Source organism: Sturnus vulgaris, chromosome 3 (genome assembly GCF_052056855.1).
Source record: "Sturnus vulgaris isolate bStuVul1 chromosome 3, bStuVul1.hap1, whole genome shotgun sequence".
Taxonomy (NCBI): Eukaryota; Metazoa; Chordata; class Aves; order Passeriformes; family Sturnidae; genus Sturnus; species Sturnus vulgaris.
The window spans coordinates 95589319-95608151 of NC_142245.1; the positions used below are offsets into that span (position 1 = coordinate 95589319).

Consider the following 18833-nt stretch of genomic DNA (forward strand, 5'->3'; position numbering starts at 1 on the left):
CTCTAGAGTGTTTTTTGCTCTAAGGGTATGCCTGCATGGGAAAGGTATTCTACAGAAAATCAATGTGTGAATTTGCAGTGCCAATAGCAGCATAAGGGTTTCTCCATTTGAACAGCCTTGTCCCCTATCCTGGTCACATCTAAACTGATGGTCAGTGGTACCTTATTCTCCCAGTCCATGCTTGGTTGGGGCAAACATGGAACTATTTCTGTTCTGGAAGTCATGTAAGTCCAGTGCTGCAGCACTGAGCACAAACTGAGGTGCTGATCTGTGCTGACATGCCCTGTGAACTTTGTGACTTCATTAATTTCCAAAATTCACTAAGGTAAATGAGAAAAAGAACTTTTTGAACAAATTGTTGTCCTAGGAGTCAGCACAATGTATCATTCTGTACCATCTTCTCATAAAGAGAGGCCTTAGGAGAAGATCTCCAGACTGTGTTTCTGGAAGACCCCTGTCATTCTACTTACCTGTCAGTGAGATAAAGAACTACTTGCAGAAAAAAACCTCCCTACCAGTTCCCTAGTTTGGGAATTTTAAAAGATCACATTATTCCTAGGAACACCAAGAAGACACTTTGTTCAGTGACTATATCATAAATATGAAGAGGGTTGACGGCTCCTATATAAACTTTCTTCAAAACCAATTCATCCACAGCCAGCTGTTTTGCAGATGTGAAAAATGACTTGAGATACTAAATTTTCTTTGTGAGACCCTGATGGTCGATCAGTTTGTGCTCCTGTGCCTTGGCTTGTGGAAGGCTTAGAATCCAAATCTTGCTGTTTATTCTGGTTATACATTTAGATAATGCTGTGGCAGTATGCATGGGACTCTATCTTCTGTCTGTCTCCACCATCAAGACTTAAATTTCTGCCTTCTGGTGAAAGGGTTTTTTTTCCAGCTGCTTACTCAGTTTGTTGATGAGACAGGTTGAAGAGGAGAAACCATCTTGGATGCAGCAGGGCTGCTCATGCAGCAAACAATGTTTTGCCCTTTTTGGTTTGCTCATATGTCTAATAGGGCTGGGCTATAATGCAAGGATAGATTGCAGCTGCCTGATTACACTGAGTGCATGTACAGTAAATTATTATTTTACATTTCACCTTAAGCTCAGCCTTTTTTCCCCAGGCTAATGTGGTTCCTTGTACTCCCAAAACTCTTTCAAAAGTCACATCATACACACTACAATATTTTATATGTTATGTAGAATGCATTACATCTTGCTTCCTTGAAGTAATCTTTTGTCTTTCCACCTTCACAATTTTTCTCTCTGTATTTTGTCCATCCTGAGAAATTGTATATTTTAACAACAAACTAATCAACAAAAATACAAAATCACAATTTAAAAAATAGCTGATACTTTATGTTTGGCTACTTGTTTAGCTGAGTTTCAAAGTGATGTGCCATTTCAAAATGGTCCCAAAGTGCCATCAGCGTAGTGTGGTGGGGTTTTTTTCCCCATACTGTTCTGTTTTCAATTCTTCATAGTTCTTTGAATTTAGGTCTTCTGGTTGAGATAATCCTATGGAAAATGGAGGGTCTTTGGATAGTAAACAGCACAGGTAATTAATGTCTTTGAAGACATTCTGAGTTAGTATACACAAGAAAGTAAAGAGTGCCAGGAGCTGTCAGTTCGCTAGTTATGGCCAGTGTTATTAATGACATTCTTTACATAGTTAATTGCTCTTTTCTTTAGCTGAAACCTACCTAGATGATAAGACTCCATTTATTCTTCTTCCTACATACAAAGGCAATATGTGCCTTTAAATAGTGTGCAGACATATACAAATCAGATAATGATGTCAGATATTTAAGAATATTTTCCAGTTTCTCCTCAAATATGCTGAAAAATGGATGTATAGTATCACCCATAATTAAGTAGGATGGAAACCAGGGTGTTTTCTCTGCCAAATTCATAGGTGAGGTATATAATGGTAGTAGAAGATTCACATAAGTGACCGGCTGTGTGAAAGCAGGATGCTTAATTTAGTGAATACAGGAGAAGGATACGTTGAAGCAGTGTATTAAAATCATATGAAGGACAATACTTGGTGAAACCAAAATCCAAGTATCCCAGTATTTTCCCACTGGTAGGGTCCCATAATGGATGCTTAACACACTCAGGAACCTGGCTCAGGAATTCTGCCATGCATCTGTGTCCCTCTGGTATAACCACACTTGTTTTCATTAAGGTACAGGCTGTCTGTATGGTGCTTCCCCTTAACTGTCTCATCCTGTGCTCATCGTGCATCTTTCTCTAGACTGTCTGGAGGAATATTTTTAAATGAAATTTTCAGAAATTCTCCTGAACTGCACTCATGAGCAAAATTAAAATAAAAGTGGGGAAAATCCCCAGATGAGAAACATGTGATAACATCAGACAGGTTTTAGGAAAGGTCTCAGAGAATGGGCATAAAGTTTGCAGAAGGCAAGGTCTTCAAGCAGTGGAATGCAGGATAGCAGGGGTTTGACATTGACATAGAATTCCGCCAAATCTGGCACTTGTGATGAGATGTTTTAGCCTGGGGCTTTAGGGAAATGTATTAGTAGAGCATGAAATCTCTATGGCAGAGTGACGTCTGTGTTTATTGGCTGTTTTCTATGGCTAACATTTGTGAGTCTGTAGTACCCTTAATTAATCCAGCACTGGTTTTTGGGATGTGACTGAGTAACAGACAGTGGGGTCATGGTAGAAGTTTACAAACAATTCGTAAAGGAAAGGAGCAACAGGAGCAACACATGAAAATAACAACCTAGCTGCTGCTTATTTCATATACTACAAACAATATATATTAGAAAATATCAGTGTGTTACTTCTGCAACAACATCAGGGTCATAAAAGTTGAAAGATTATATAAAACTGGAAATAACTTTGAGGATGGTAAATAGAACAATAACAGTGTCTAGCAGAAACAATAATCTCAATCTTTCCAATTTTAAATTACCTGAAATCACCAGTTTCTACACCTCCTAGATAAAAAATTAGCTTAGATGATTCAAACTATATTTACATGACATAGAGTACATCTGGGAAAAGGTCTATGACAACAGAAGGTACCACTGCATCTTGCTTCAGTGTTTCTTAGACCTTATACAGAGTACCAAATTGTGCCAATACACAATGATACACAGGTTGAGGAGCCACTATCTTCTTGCTACTGTCTTTTACTTGTCACCTGTAGCACTTTTTCACTCTCCAAAAGTGGTATCATTACACAGAGAGAAAAAGGTGTTTTACCCACTGAATCACACTAATCTGTTCTAAATTATATAGGATATTTTTTAGAGGCTAGAGGAAGATTTATATTCTTTGCACTCCTATAAGTGTGGAAAATATCTCCAGATACACCTCCCTAGTTGGTGAGGTCTCCAAAGCAAACAAATCATACTAGAAGGAGAGTGGTTGTTTTCTGTTCTTTCTATCTAGTTTCTGGTTTTCTTCTACCTAATGGGATATAGCTTTCTGACACCCATTTGGGGCTTGGTATTATATTGAAAAATGAGACTTCAAGGTCAACTAAAAATTCTCACTGCTGAAAGGTTGGTTTTTTGCACATTGGCACACCAGATTCTTTGCTCTACTACACACAAATATTTATACTCTCATTTAAATGAGTGCGCATGCTCCAGTTATAACAGCTGTCCCTGAAATAACAAATGCACTTAAGTTATGTCTTGAGTATGGTCTCATTGACTTCAGCCAGGCAGTTCATGTGATTAAAATTAAACAGGTATAGGCACTTTCACAGGTTGCAGTCATCAGGACATCATTACATGCCCCCAGGAAACTTCACAGCTCAGTGAGATCAACTTTCTTTTGCATAAATAAATAAAAGTTTCAGGATTAAAAAATGGTTTTTAAGAAGGAGAAGAGAGAGTGATGTGGCAGGGAACAGATTTTCCACCTTGACTGGCAGATGCTGGAGTGTGAAGAGTGCTGGCGTGGGTCTGTTACAGGGGCTCAGGGTCTGCAGTCCTGGCACGGAGCTGCTGCTCTGGTTCTGTTTCAGAGGACCCTGTGGAGCTCTGTGAGCACGGACAGCATTGCTGGCTAAGGGCTGAGGCAGCCTGCACTTTTTGGTAACCAGGATGCTGTGGTCCTGGGCCTGGCTTCTGTTTTGTTGGCACCTTTACTTCTTACTAGAGGTTTCAGAAGCCCGGGATTTAGCTCTGTCCTGACTTACAAGATGTAGCATCCTTACCTCTGATGATTTCTCTGCTCTGTATTGGGCATTCTCCAATGCACTGAGTTTTAAGAAAAATTAAAGGAAGAGTACTCTTTCTTCTCAATTATTTTGTATGAATTGATAGCAGATTCATTTAAATTTAGGGACAAAATCATGGCCTGTATCAGCAATTAATTTGGATCAGCAAAGAATGAAGTTATGAAGCTCTTGTATAGCTTTGATATAGTAGTGGACTTGGCAGTGCAGTGCTAATGGCTGGCTTCAATCTCAAGGGTCTTTTCCAACCTAAATGCTGCTAGGATTCTATAAGGCAAAATGCAGCTACTCTAGCTTACAGAAATGTTATTATTTGCTTCAGGTCGGTTTGTTTGAAAATTTGTCCTAATTGTGGTAGTGCATAAAAGAGAGTGCAAAGCATTGTGGAGATAGAGGGAGAAGGCCAAAACTTTATTGTTAAACACGGCCCAAGTAGACTTTTTGAAATGATCTTTACAATGAAAAGGAGTTCAATGGAAGTGGATTGTTCTGCTGAGGGTGATAAAGGATGCCCCACATGTCTGAAAGCCTCCTATTCAGATTTGAATACCACTACCACTACCACTGCATTTTCTGCATTGCCAAAACATTATCAGGTAATTTGTTAAAATACCTAAATTCTACCTTTTGAAAGAGTAAACAAGATTCAAAACTGACATTTGAGCAGTGCATAGAATACAAACCTTGATGTGGTTTGAATAGACATGAGTATTATTGGATGTACCTCGTTCAATGCATTGTTTTGACAGCTTATCCCTGAGAGTCTGAATGAGTTGTAACTCTTTTATACAGAGGTTTCTTCCTCATGTTGCCTTAAGGGAATGAAAGATTGGTTTTTAACAGTGGATAGGGAGCTGAAGGACGGGAGTAAATTATGTTTACTAAAACATATTCTGGTGCTTAATCTAATCCTGGGTGAACTCACTCACACAGCAAAGTTTAGAGAAAGAAAGGGGAAAAACCTTGGCAACTTCATTAAAATGATTGGTGGTATGTGTAGGGAAAGAAGAGAAGGACAAAGAAAGGTCCTGCTAGTAAAAGAAGGGTAAATACTGGAGAAGATGAATTTTACTTTCAAAATAATAACTGTGTTCTGGTCAAGTATGCCATAAATCTGTAATACAGCCTAGGATTTCAGAACTAAACCTTTTTTCTTCCTGAAATAAATTTTTGAGAATATTTCCAGGGATCTTTTAAAGAATCCAACACATGAAAAACAGGACTGGTATGTATAAATTTATTCAGCAAACTGAAACTGTATTTTTTATCCACTGTCCTAATGTCTTCTAATTCATAGAATCAGAGTTACACATTGCCAGGGGAAGTTTTAAAACTACTTTTTGGTCAAATTGTAGGTGACACAGATCCTGACATATTTAGCACGAGGGGAAGTGACTGCCAAGTCTCTGGAGAGGCTGCTTTGTAATTGCTCTCACCTAAGCATTGTTATTATCACTAATAAGAGGGCTGGAGCTGAGAAACAGCACTCATGTTTGGGAGCTGGATGTGCAAGGGGAAATGGAGTAAGTAAGGAGATGTCAATGGTTGTCAGCACCCAAATTCTCCAGTGGTGAAAATACAGGAGATGGAATGTTAATTGCTTTCCTGTAGGAAGCCTTCCGATATGGGAATTGCTTATATGAGTATTCTGTAGTCCTACAAGCTTTATTTGAAATTCAAAATGAGCTTTTCTCATCAGCCAGAGTGACTTTTAATTTCATGTTACCCTACAGACTTCTACCAAATGTTAATAAGTGATTGTACACAGCACGGGTGTTTGAATAAGCCACCTCAGAAAAGGTTGCAGAACCACGTTGTGCTATAATTTGTATCGAGATAGTGTCCTGGGATCCAAAATTAATTTGTATTTTTGCAGTTTGTTTTCTGTGTGCTTTGCATTTTAAACTACTTCTATATACGAATCCTTCACTGCCTCAGCAGGTCACAAATATTTAATCTCTGTGGTGTGGAGGGCGAAGAGACAAAAACAGGGTGGCTGCCCAGCTGTGTGTGCACCTGCAGGTCAGGGTGCTGGTGACTGAGATGAAACGGAAGGATATTTGGAGTCAGTTGTTTTAGGCTCTGTGTAGATACCTGATGGCAGATAGTAAGCGAGAGAAAGAATTTATAGTTTGAAGGATGAGGTAAACAGTGGGAAAAATGAAGAAATTCACTCCAAATGGCACCAAGTGTTATGCAGTACCCACTGTACATAGCAGTGCCTTTTCAGCATCCCACAATCAAGTGACAGCTGGTGTGTGTGTGTATATATGCATATATGTATATGTGTAAAATATAACATGAAAAGGCGTTTGAAAAGCTCAAGTGGCCCTGGTGCTCTGCTGCCACTGGGCCCGGGTGGGCAGGAGTCCCCAGCAGCCCCAGGTCTCCTTGCCTTCCTCACTTTGCCAGCTCCTGCAGGAGCTGTTCCTGCACTGGGGGCACAGCAAGATACCCCCCTGCCCTGCAGCATCCCCACTCCTGCAACCATCCCACGCTGCTGCAGCTTTCAAAATCGCTCTGCTTTGATGGATTAAAACCTAGTAATAATTTACTGATCCGTAAAGCCTGATATTTCATCTGGGAAATGAAAGAGACATTCACAGGATTATGCACTCCCACCATCTTATATCATCAGTCTTTCCTCTGGATTTTTTCAGGTAGCAGCTATATTGGGATCGTGTAGTACATAGAAGACAGGAACTTGAAACCGAGCAAGGCTTATAAATGCTTAATTTGAAAGCAGCAGTGAACATACAATAACATGCAATTTTTCCTGATTTTTCTATTCCGAAATAATTAACAGGGCTGAAAATCTCTTCAGACACTTCAAATTATGTTTGCCAGCAGAAGTCACAATTGTATCTTTGGCTTTTTTAAAATACAATGATATTGCAAATAACTATATTTTTTATCATTTAAGCTAATGTTTAGTTTGCCTAATTCATACACAGAACTCTAGAGTCTCAGGAGAAAGAAATTAGAGTAATGTAAAAATGCAGCACACATCAGAACATCTTGAAAGAGATGGGAAGCCTTAAATGCTGTTTTAAAAATTGTTTTTATCTAGAAAATCAAGGAATTTTTAATTAAATAGCCTTAGAAGATTTAAAAGTTCTGCACATTCCTTTAAAAGCCTATTTTTCATGTGACTTATTGGCAGCAAAATGTGGACCCTTATTTTTTAAATAACTTTACGTCAGAAATGTATTAACATCTAAATATGAGCACAAAAGAACTACTTATTTGTGGAAGTATTTTCTGACCAAAACTACAATAGTAGACATCAGTTTATGATTTTACTTCTTCCCAAAATTTGAATGTCCAAGCCTTGCTCAAACTGGAGCCTTTTACTGCTGCCAAGAATCCAAAATCAGAAGGAGTCTCTCACCTATCTGAGCATTTTTGCAATGACCAAGAGTCATGTGTGACAAACAGGTGGCAGTGAGCAGGGGAGCTGAAGACTCGAGAACAGTACAACAGTCTGAATCAAATGGATCACTGGCTGCAAGACAGACCACAAAATAAAAGTTGCCCACTAGGTAATTTATGTAATGATGGTAAAACTACCTTGTTTTTATTAAATATAATTTCTCAGTTTTTGTTGCATCTTCTTTTTATGTATATTCTATATTGGCTTTAATATATATTCTAGTCATTTTTTTTCCTGACAGCATGATAATATTTTTTCACTTTCAAAAAAGGTCAAAGCAGTTTTTTTTGTCTGAAATCTTAAACAATCTCCAGTTGCTCTGCAAGCTGGTGCCTCCCCCATGCACTGTAGAAGGTTATTAACCCCAGAAACTAGTGGTAGACATCTTAATTTCAATATTGTAACTGGTTCCTGCACAGGTCATTTTACCACATTCCTGTTATAGGCTGTTTGAACCAGAACTCACTCCTGGGTTAATTACTGAAGGAGAAGAATCAGATGAAAATGCCACTGTTCACTGTCCATGGCAGATGACAGAGGGCAAGAAGCCTCAGGATCCTCTTCCTGCACATCCAGCTAGTGGAGGAGAGCCTGGGTGGGATTCTGGGCTGTACTCAATGCAGGAGTCCATAATTATCACCACATATCACTGAACTGGCCAGCACATGCAAAACTCACACAGGGCATGGCATAAAAAGTCTTTTGCCACCCTGGTGTTTGGGGAGATGGGGACTTTGATGGAATGTGACTTTGGGGGTGGGTGTGTCACACTGAGATAGAGACATAAAGGAGGGACTGTTCAGGATGGATTATGCTGGAAGGAAGGGAGAGACCCTGCTCTTGGCAGTAGGAAACGAGGCTGTGGGAAATCGAACAGGCAAAACTATTCATTTTAGTATATTTAGACTTTAACCAATTACTGGCCATGATAACTAGGACCAAGACTTTTGAAGTAGTTATTGGAAAGATGCACGAGGCAGTAGAGATTTCCTAAAGAGGAAGCAGGTGAGTAGACACCCAGAGCCTTTCCTTCTGAGAGCTGACTAGCCAGCCCCAGGACATGGTGAATGAAAGGCTGACAATAAACACAGAACTAAAGATACTTCTCATCTCCGGGGCTTTAATTTTACCTGTAGCAAGCTGTTTAAGAAGATATCACAGTCTGTGGAAGGAAGCAATAGGAAACTTTAAACTCCAACAAGGAGATCTTTCTTTTCTGTCAGAGAAAAGGGTAACTTAATTACCCTGTTCTGCTTTGCTCAGCCATCGTGGTGCTCCTGCTGAATACAAAGTGCTGAGCAGGAGTAAGGGTTTAATAGAACCAGCACTGAGCTGATTCACTCTGTTTTGAGAGATGGCTTATTATTTATTTGCTGGTATCAGTTTTGCCATTAGCTCTAAGGAGAGAAGCAAACAATATTTTTCTGGCGCACCCATCAGTCCTTCCTCAAAATGCACAGTTCCTCAGTTCTTAACTGAAGATGGTTTTTATTGTGGGATATCAGGCATTTTAACTGCCCCTTTGCCTATGGCCAGTCTACGATGCTGTTGAGACTTTACTGGGCCTAAAAGTTTGTATTTTAATGAACAAAGGTTTACTGGTTATATCATTAATCTTTTATGTACCTTCCACCCCATTTTCTTCCCTATTAAAAGACTCTGTAATCTCTTGCAATGATTTTTAAAATGCAAAAGTAGAGATTTTCAAAAAGATGTTTCTGTAGTTCATTTTCCAAAATGTGCTTCTCAAAGCTTTGTAATTTTTTTCTTGGTCCTTTTTTGTGTGTTTGAGGGGCAGGGCTCGTTGTTGGTTTGGTTTGGTTTGGGGTTTTGGTAAGTGTTTTTTTGTGGTTTCTTTTTTGAAGGATTTTTAGGTAGAATTCTGTATGTCATTAAGTCCACTGCTTTATGCAGCAAATATAAACCCTATTCGTGTTGCAGCACACCCCAAATAAAGTAAATGAATGTCATAGAGATTCAGCCTTTTTAAGAGAAATTGTACAATATTATCAATGGACATGTTAGCTGAAAAGCTAACTTTTAATTTTTTACATTTAAAAAAATGAAGGATCTTAGTCTGCTATCATTGTTTTTCACCTATTCACAAATAATGTTAATCTTCGTAAGTTTATCTAATTCTAATATCGACTTTTGTTATCAAAGGGAAAGGAAAACAGAATGCACGCCAAAGAGCCATTTACAGAAGACCCTATTCTTTATCTCACTGAAATTTCAGTCAGGTAAATTGAGTACGCTTTCAAAAGGAATTCTGATGTCAGTATTGTAAAAATATACATTTTTCTACTGGTGAAAGTTCATAAACTTGGAAGTTCTTAAAGCTTTTCTACCATCAGACAAAAACCTGTGAAGAACTCCCAGACTGATAACAATATTTATTATTCTTCACTTTTGGCATTTTATGACCCCACACAGACTAGGTGGGTAACTCTATCAGTGCTAATTCTAACCAGATAATCAAAGTGTGAGTAAAAACATTGCCACTGTGGGACAACAGCCCCTCAGAGATCTAACTTACATTTTCCTTCCTCTGAACCCTTCTTCTGGCTCTCATCTCTGTCCTCCACATCCTGTTACCACAGTGAACGTACAGCATGACAATGCTGGGGAATAATCTTTTATGAGAGCAATTTCTGTATTTGAAGGAAGCAGATAAGCTTTCAGGAACCCAGTCCTTCTTTGGATATAAAATTGAAGCCCTGAGCTCCAGAGCTAAATCCTAGCTACTTTGTTATTAATTAGATGTGTAAATCATTTAAGACAGAGAGTGGCTTGAGCAGCTTGAGCCTCAGAAATAGCATGGGGAATGCTAGATAAGATAAGAAGGTGATTATCACTTACTGGAGGAAAAATAAAAAAACCAAAGCAGGTAATGTATTGCCTAAGGAGGAGGGGAAAGTTGATGGGGGAGGGAGGAGAGATACCACAACGTTCCATTAAAAATGTTCCATTAGAAAGAAGTCTGTTGATTTTATGGATTTGTGTTCCTACCATGATCTTTTGAAACTGTTTTGTTTACTTAGTAAGGAACACGACAAAAGAAGATGCAGTGAGACAGAATAAGAAAGCACTTCTGCTGTGCAGCCTCAGGGTTGGAAAGCCATGTCCTCTAGGGCAGGACTCAAAAAGGATATGCAGCACCTAAAAAGTAGAGACAGAACAGTACTGGAGAAGAAAAACGAAAATCAATTTTGGCTGTGGAATGAGCCATTGTTTGAGGTGGAACCAGCTCCACAGCTGGGCAGCTGAAGGACAAGGTGCAATACATTGATTTTCAATTACAAAAGCATCTCACAGAGCTCTTCTTTATGACAATGCATGCGTGTACCTAAAGGAGAATTGCCAAGAACAGCTAAATGGAAAAGAGGAAAATTCTTTATAAGAAAACAGATACAATAAAGATTATGAAGATACATCTTACCAAGAAACCATTATTGTAGGGAGGCCCTAAGTGAGATAAACAGTAAGACAGCTTGTTCATTATAGCACACTGTGCATTGTATATCATAATAACTGCACTGCACTGATATTCCAGTACTTCCAAGAAGCTTTACATGGTTGTTTCTCTTTTTTCCTCTGTAGGCTCCTGATTCAGGGACAAGATCATCCTGTGCTAATAGAGATTTGAGCACACGATCCTTGAAATGATTTGGCTAGTTACAATGCTGTGGAATGTCCTCTCACAACAATGTCTATTCCATAGTTTATCTTCTGACTGTAAATAAAAGCCATTAAAAAGTCTTATGAGTCAACACTTTGGCACAGCTCTATTTATAACACACCTCTCTTTATGGAGATTGTCTGATTATGCTTTATATTCTGACATTTTAAAAAGCATCTTCTGAGCATTTAAAAAGCTCCCCGAGAGCTTAAAGCACAATAGCACAAAATAATTTACTGTTGTTTGAAGAAGACTTTCAAACACTCTCCAGAAATGAGTGCTGACTGTTTGCCTGCTGCTGTGAAAGCTGGAGAATGGTGATGCCCAGTGTCACGAGAGCTCCTCAGCATGTGGGATCAGCCTACTTCCATCAATCCACATGAGCCACATGCTTGGCTTTTTCCATGTTATGTGAGTTATTTTTAACTACAGAGTGTCATGTTCAATGACCAGTGGCAGACCCAATAGATAAAATTTATAGAAATTTTGTCTGTACCTCACTCAAATGCAAAAAAATACCCTAAAATAAACTTAGTTTTGGAAAAATAGAGATGTCTTGTGATATCTCATATCTGATTATATTTATCCAGTTTCTCTGGAGTTTTCATGCCCTTTATTGTCTCAGAGGTATTTCACAATAATAGTAACCTTCCAGGAAGAGTCTGAGTAGTGCCAGAGATTCAACAGAAAAGAGGACTGAAGCGGACTGAATACCAGATCCTGGGCTGTGCAGCTTTCTGCAGTATTAAACAATTTTAAGTTTACAGAGAAAACCTCCTTTTCCAAGCCAGCAGGCCTAGGACTGAGTTTCTTGACTCCTGTAGCCAGTATCACCACCTCCCCTCTGAAGCTTTGCCCTGTGCTTTAGCATCTCTACCCACCAGAAGGAGTAAGACCCACTGCTCAGCTAAAACCCTTCCTTGCTCCACCCATTCCAGACTGAAATCCCTTCTCCAGAGAATAGACTGCACGACATCAGCACAGACCCACTGGGAGCAGTCTTCACCCACTGGGAATTGGTTGATGGACATGAATCTCACAGGCACCGTGGGTCATTCTGGCCCTGGGACTCTGGCTTTGGAAATTTAACCTGGTCCTAAGGAGTAACCAAGCGGGAGCTGTGCCTGGCAGCCACTCTTTGCCTGGGAGAATTGTGCACCAAAGGGTCATCAAGAGCATGAAACTTTTACAGCAAAAAGTAAAAAGGGAAAAGTAAAGTTTTCTTCAGCAGTGTCAGTCCTAGACAAAGTTTTCTAGTGGTGTTTGAACTGACTGAAGCTGGTCTTTTATTCACAGGGTATTTGACAAGAGCTACAGCTCTTGAGCCAGGCCCAGCTGGAGTCACTTGGCTCTCTGCTTTCAGCTGTGGCAGGTGAATGTGCTACCTTTGGCTGGCTTTATTCCCAGAAATACCCAGGGATTACAAGTGATACTGAAGAGACACAATATTTGTGTTATGTTTTCCCCCAGATGTTTTGGTTCTTAAAGTGTAGCCCTCCAAAGCTGTCGCAGATCTTAAAGTTATTTCTCTATCACAGAAAACTTTCTACTGGTTGTAAACTACTTCTGAGTTTTAGTGAGGTCATTAGTCACTTTCTGGAAGAACACAGTTTAGTAAAGTGCACCAGGACACAAAAAATATTTCTGACAGAAGACACCAGCATGAAGGGTGATTCACCCACAGGAGGATTACAGTAAATTACAAAGCAACCTGGAAAGCTGACAGCAGTGTTGAACACAGGAAAGCAAATATGATTTTATATAGTAGGAACTTGATATATGAAGGGAAATTAGGATCAAGTTTAGAAAATGACGACTGAGCATAATCATACTACATTCATCTCATTAAAGCAAGCTTATTTTTAGCTTGTTACTTTGATATAACTTTCTTGTGTTTTCATACTATATCTTTAGTCTTTGATGAAGAAAGCTGAATAAAACTGTCTATCAAAGAAGGTTTATTTTACTCATCTTTTGAGATGTGTGAGGCATGTGTACACTCTGACAGCAGGGGATCTTTCCCACAGTACCATGACCTAGAGGATTTTCTAGCCTGCAGTAACTGCAGATGCATGCCTGAGGCTGCCTCCTCTGCACCTACCTCCTGTGGCTGCTGCAGGGGCAGATCAGGGCATCCTGGCAGCTCCTGCAGATGCAGAAACAAAAATGCACCACGATTGAAAAGAAGGGCAGGAGCAAAGGCTGTGCCTGTGTGCATCAGGAGCACATCAAGGAGAGTGGTTTGGGATAAGAAAGTCTCTCTTTTCCTTCATGTGATTATCTGCAGATACATTCACACTGTGGGTCACTCCATGAATCCTACCTACATTCCCAGAAAACTGCTATCAAAATAGCCTTGCTCTTTGAAAGCTAAAGAAAAGAACAAGATGCATAGACTGAAAAGTCTTTGTTACGAAAGGTGTAAGAAGTGGACTCAAGTCTCACCAGGGAGTTTGCTTACAGAGGAAACACTAAAAACTCTCTTCAGCTGAGTGACAATACAGAAAGATGAGAGAACACTGAAAACTCCACATTTTGTGGATACAAAGCAGGTATGTGCTTCCTTCAGCTGTGGGAAGTAGGTCTACACCTTTTACTAGGAACTGATTATGCTCTAAAAGAGGATTTTAATAGAGATTTACACATGGCTGAAAATCTGGTCTGTTTGGCCAAATACTTTTTAATAGAACTCCTCCTGCTTATTACTGAGAATGCCATTGCCAAGAATAAGCAAACTTGCTTTAGTTTAAGAGCTAGCCCAGGATCAGCCATCACTCAACTGCTTTTATGACATCCAGGTGAATGGAGGGGAACTGGATGTTCTCAAATAGCTCTTGTGAATTTGAAAATCTGTTTGGCTATTAGTGCATAGATATAGAAACATCAATCACAGTATTATGCCTATGCACAAGTGCTTGGAAAAAACAGAGTCAGGATGTTTCTTTGTTCCTATGTATATTTAATAATATTACATTCCCTCCTGAGTTGCTTCCTTTAAATAGGAGTATCTGCCTGCAGAGCAATGTGTTTTTGGATTAAAGCTACAAAACATGCAGACATCAGCAATGTATTGTTTTCTAGCAGCAAGGGTTTGTCGCACCTTGTTAGTAAAGAATTTCATTTGCAGCCCAGTATATTGAGTGCATGATGGGCTGGCCCCTCAGGCTTTATATTAATGTTTTAAATGAGACAGAAGCATTCCAGGGAAGAGAAATTACCTGAAAAATCACACATCTTCTGGCATATAATTCTACTCCATAAATTTGACACCTGAATTAATTCAGATTTGTATCTCTATTCCTATTTCAGAAGGATATTTATCTAGGTTTCTGATTTAGGAATGAAGAGCAAAGTAAAGAAATAAGCAAAAAGAACCAGAGAGAACCTCCATTTTCACATAACAAACACATTATAAATACCAAAACAAAACCAAAGTTTAGTAATTATGCTAGAATAATCACCAGAACTTAGAGACAAAAAGAGAGCCTAGAACACTGATCCAAATGTTTAAGATGAAAATTTCAAAATCTGGATGCTTTTGCATTTCAGAAATTGTATACTGAGAAATTTGAAATGAAAATAGCTGATCTCTTAAACCTGCAAATTTACTGAAGATAAGGTGGAAAGTAATTGTTTAATAATCATTATTGCCCAGCTTTTCTTGTTAATCTTTCCTTTAACCAAGGAGAAACAGATGATTCAGTGCAACTGTAGAGACTTTATAATATTTGTGTGCTTTATTCCTTGGGAGGACCCATGACACAATGACTAAGTTTTCCACTGTCAAGGTTTCTCACAGACTATGTCTTTCCACATTCAAATAGCACGCCTGAAGATTAATATGCAACAAAAAGTGCAGTTACAGACAAGATTTTAATGACATTGTGCACAGGGCTTTAATTTCTTATCAACTCTGATTTTGGGCCCAAAAATGGCATCTGCCATTTTACAAACACACAAATGACAGCGCAGTTTAAAGGAAGACAGTCTCTTTTGTTAAATTAAAGAATCATTTAATTTTACTGAAATAAAGGGGGTATAAAAAGAAGTAGAATCTACAATCATCTAGGCCTCATGAAGAGTGAAACCCAAGACATAACCCAAATATCTTCATATTGTTTAAATCTTGATGAAAACAAAAATTTTAAGAATTTTAGATTTCCATACCTTTGAAAATGCATAAGTCTTGTGTCAGTTCTGTATTCCACACTCACCCTTTGCTTTTATCTCATGTCTTTTTGTAGCACGAATTCTGATGTGGTTGGAGTGACAAAATGCAGCTGGTAAAACAGATAATTCTGTCCCTGACTTTCAGCCTTCCTAACACCAGGTGCTGGAGCTACTGATCAACAGAAGAGGTAATTTATTTTAAAAATGGATTTTGAGAATGAACAACAGTCGCAGTGCTTGTCATGATCTTCATTCCCACTTAATATCTCTTTGGGAAATGAACAGTGACACAGTACAAGGTGGGAGAGGATGCTGATTCTAGTATCTGTTCACACAAAATAATTTGCCTCTGCAAAAACAATCAATCCAAATTCCAACATTATAACATGATATTACAGTATAAGTATACTTTTTAATCCCCCTTTGGGATTGCTAGTGGATTGCCTAGGACAGATACACTGTTAGCACCAATGAATGGCCATGGGAATTGTATCACTTTCAATTTTAGTCCTTATAGTGATAAATATGGGGAAAAGTCAACCACTTTAAAATGCTGCTGCACTACCAAGGTTCCTTGCTCTGCATATTCTGAATACTCAGGAATTCAGACTAAGGAGGTGTTGAAATCACTTGTGCTCACTTGGGCATCACTTGGAAAAAATGAGGATTCACTTGGGAAAGACAGCAGCACTGGGCAGGAGAGTGAGGCCAGGACCCCAATCCAGAAAAATTGCTTTTCAGACGTTTTAGCTGCAGCTGCAGGTGAACTTAATTGAAACCGTGATTGTTCACTGCTTCTCATGAGTCTTCCCACAATTTCATGAATGTGTTTTAGAGGCTGCTTCAACACAAGTAAAACACGTAGGACAATGTATTAGTGTGTCCATTAGAAAATATAAGAAGCACTGCAAAGCCCAGTTTGATTTTATGCAGTGTAAGCATACACTTCTGTGACTGTTCCTCAAATCCTGCTGTAGTAATTCTTCACTTTAGTTAGAATTTATCTTCTTCTTGCTCCATGTGATTAATCTTTTAGTGAAAGAAAAAGAAGAAAAAAAAATTTCTTTCCATATTGATTATCATCCAAAATCTTAGCTCTGTGACGCAGATGGATTACCATGAGCTTTGTTTGTAGATGCACACTCTTGGCGAGCACAGCAGGGTGTTAGGAGCTCAAGGTCAAACAGTGAGGCTGCACTGAAGGAGGAGACATGCCCATCCTGATTCCTGTTCAATAACCTCTCTGCTGGTTCATCATCCAGATGAGTGTGGGCACACAGAGAAGGCTTAACAAATATGCCAAAAATCAGCGTGCCTAGGCAAATGATAGAAAGCAGAGAATGTACCATGTCTTTGAATGCCTGTCCCTGCCCAAAGGCAGGCTTATTTATCTCTGGCTCTGCCAGTTCTGTTGCTTTTTTGTCCAACCTGTTCTTAAAAAACAACACTGGCAATCCCTCATTAGGCAATCTCTCCTGGGAGCTGGGCTGTATATTCCAGGTCTCCAGGTTTGCCTTTCATTGCAGCAGTTCTGGGCAGCTGCCATTCACCTGCTGACTTGTTGTGGCTGCTCTTCATGGAACTCCACGGGATAAGACTTTGTGTGGGCTGCTGCCATCCAGGGCACTTTGTCCCTGGGTAAGGGCTGGGCCAGTGAGGGAGCTTTTGCATTGGCTGGTGAAGGATGGCTGTAAATTGTGGGTGTGCATGCAGAGGTTTGCAGATGTACATAACATAAATTCTGGCAGCCATAGCCCTTCAGCAAGAGCTGTAAGGTGCTCTGGCCCAGAGACAGAGCTGGGCTAAAGTTGCTGTGGGCAGGCATAAGTCAGCAAAGAGTTTCAGATGGTCTTTCTGAGAGAGCAAGAGCCCCAGTAGCTTTGGAAGCAAGGGGAGAACAGTCTTAGGAGTAAGCGAGGAATAGGAGGGAAACAAAATATTAGAAAGTTTGTAAATTTTAAGATGCTACAATAGAGAAATGACAGGGCTTTTTTGTATAAAACCTAAGGGATGGTTTTTAACCTTACAGCCCTAATGGCAGAGAATAAAATATTAATACATAACATTTCTTTTTCTTTTTTATTGAGTCTAAGTGGGTGCTTTTTTAATACCTCTCCTTATATACTCAGTACTTATTCTGTCTAAATATCAGTACATCGGTTAATATCTGTAAATCAAGACCTACATGCGTCTCTGAGCATATTAGCCATTCCTAGTGACTACATCCATTGTAATGAATATTATATTTTAATAATTGATGTTTCACATGCCCTATTTTTCTCTTCTTTGCACTGGGACCTTCTCCTAATGCATCTGAAACACTTCTGGAAAATGGAAGATAATGATGAAGTAAAGTTAAGTTACAATGTAATTTTTTCTCTTTTGCAGATGGACAGAATTTGCATGTTAAATTGGAGTAAAATTTCAGCTCAGTCACTGGATTCCTGTTACAATGCTAAGGAATTGAGGTTTTGTGATACCTTCTCCAAATTTACTGGAAAGAAAATAATGAAACATTCATGTAAGTAAATTACAGCTCCACACCCTATTAGTCATAGAACTTGAAAGTAATTTGAAATCTTGAGTATATATGTATTATTGAACGATGAGTGAAAATGAAAGAAAATGGGGGCGATAACTTGTGCTTCCACCATTTGTGTAAATTGCTACTGTGGTATTTCTGCTCAGTAATTTCAGGGCAGTGTTGAAAGAGCAGCAGAAACCTGTAATATTTAAAAAGAGTAGGATCCTTATTACATGGCAAAGCCAGAAGGCAGCAATAGATCAAAGATGAGAAAGGACTTAAAAGGGAGTGTAGATGATTCCAGTTAGTCCCACCTGTGCTCATGGCTAGCTTGAGTTCTACACCTCTTCTGGTTGCCCTCCTTCCATTTGGCTGGTGGAGAAGGACACATGAACACATTTTGTTAAAAACAGCTGGCAACCTGAGAACAAAGGTATGCTCCAGCATCATCTCTGGAAGTGGATGTGAACTCTGTCCAAGAGTTGCCATCTATGGGATTAAAGGGTGAAAGATCTTTTATAATACAGGGATAGGCACTGCAGAATAGCTACACAGAAATACAGATTCAGCTTTTGAAATAGGTGTATATGTAACCTTGATTTTTGTAAAAGGTCTTTTTTCCTGGGGTTTAGGTTTTTACATATCCCCAATTTTTATGTGGCTACCCAAACAATTTTAGGACTCTTCTTTAAAATTTTCTCGTTATGAAGATTTGAGTAGCACTTTTTTAATGTCCAACACCCAAGTCTCATTCAATATTTTGAACTCCTCAGCACCTGTGCCTTCATTCATTAGCTCTTCCTG

The 18833-nt window shown here is 39.1% G+C and overlaps 1 long non-coding RNA gene across 1 annotated transcript; it reads right to left on the reverse strand.

Moving 5' to 3' along the window:
• Positions 1 to 15206: 15206 nt before the first annotated feature.
• On the reverse strand, positions 15207 to 18514 carry LOC148224491 (uncharacterized). Its single transcript, XR_015802705.1, has 2 exons — positions 18344 to 18514; positions 15207 to 16820 (listed from the first exon to the last, which is right to left on the reverse strand). It is a non-coding gene; the product is annotated as an uncharacterized LOC148224491 (long non-coding RNA).
• Positions 18515 to 18833: the final 319 nt, after the last annotated feature.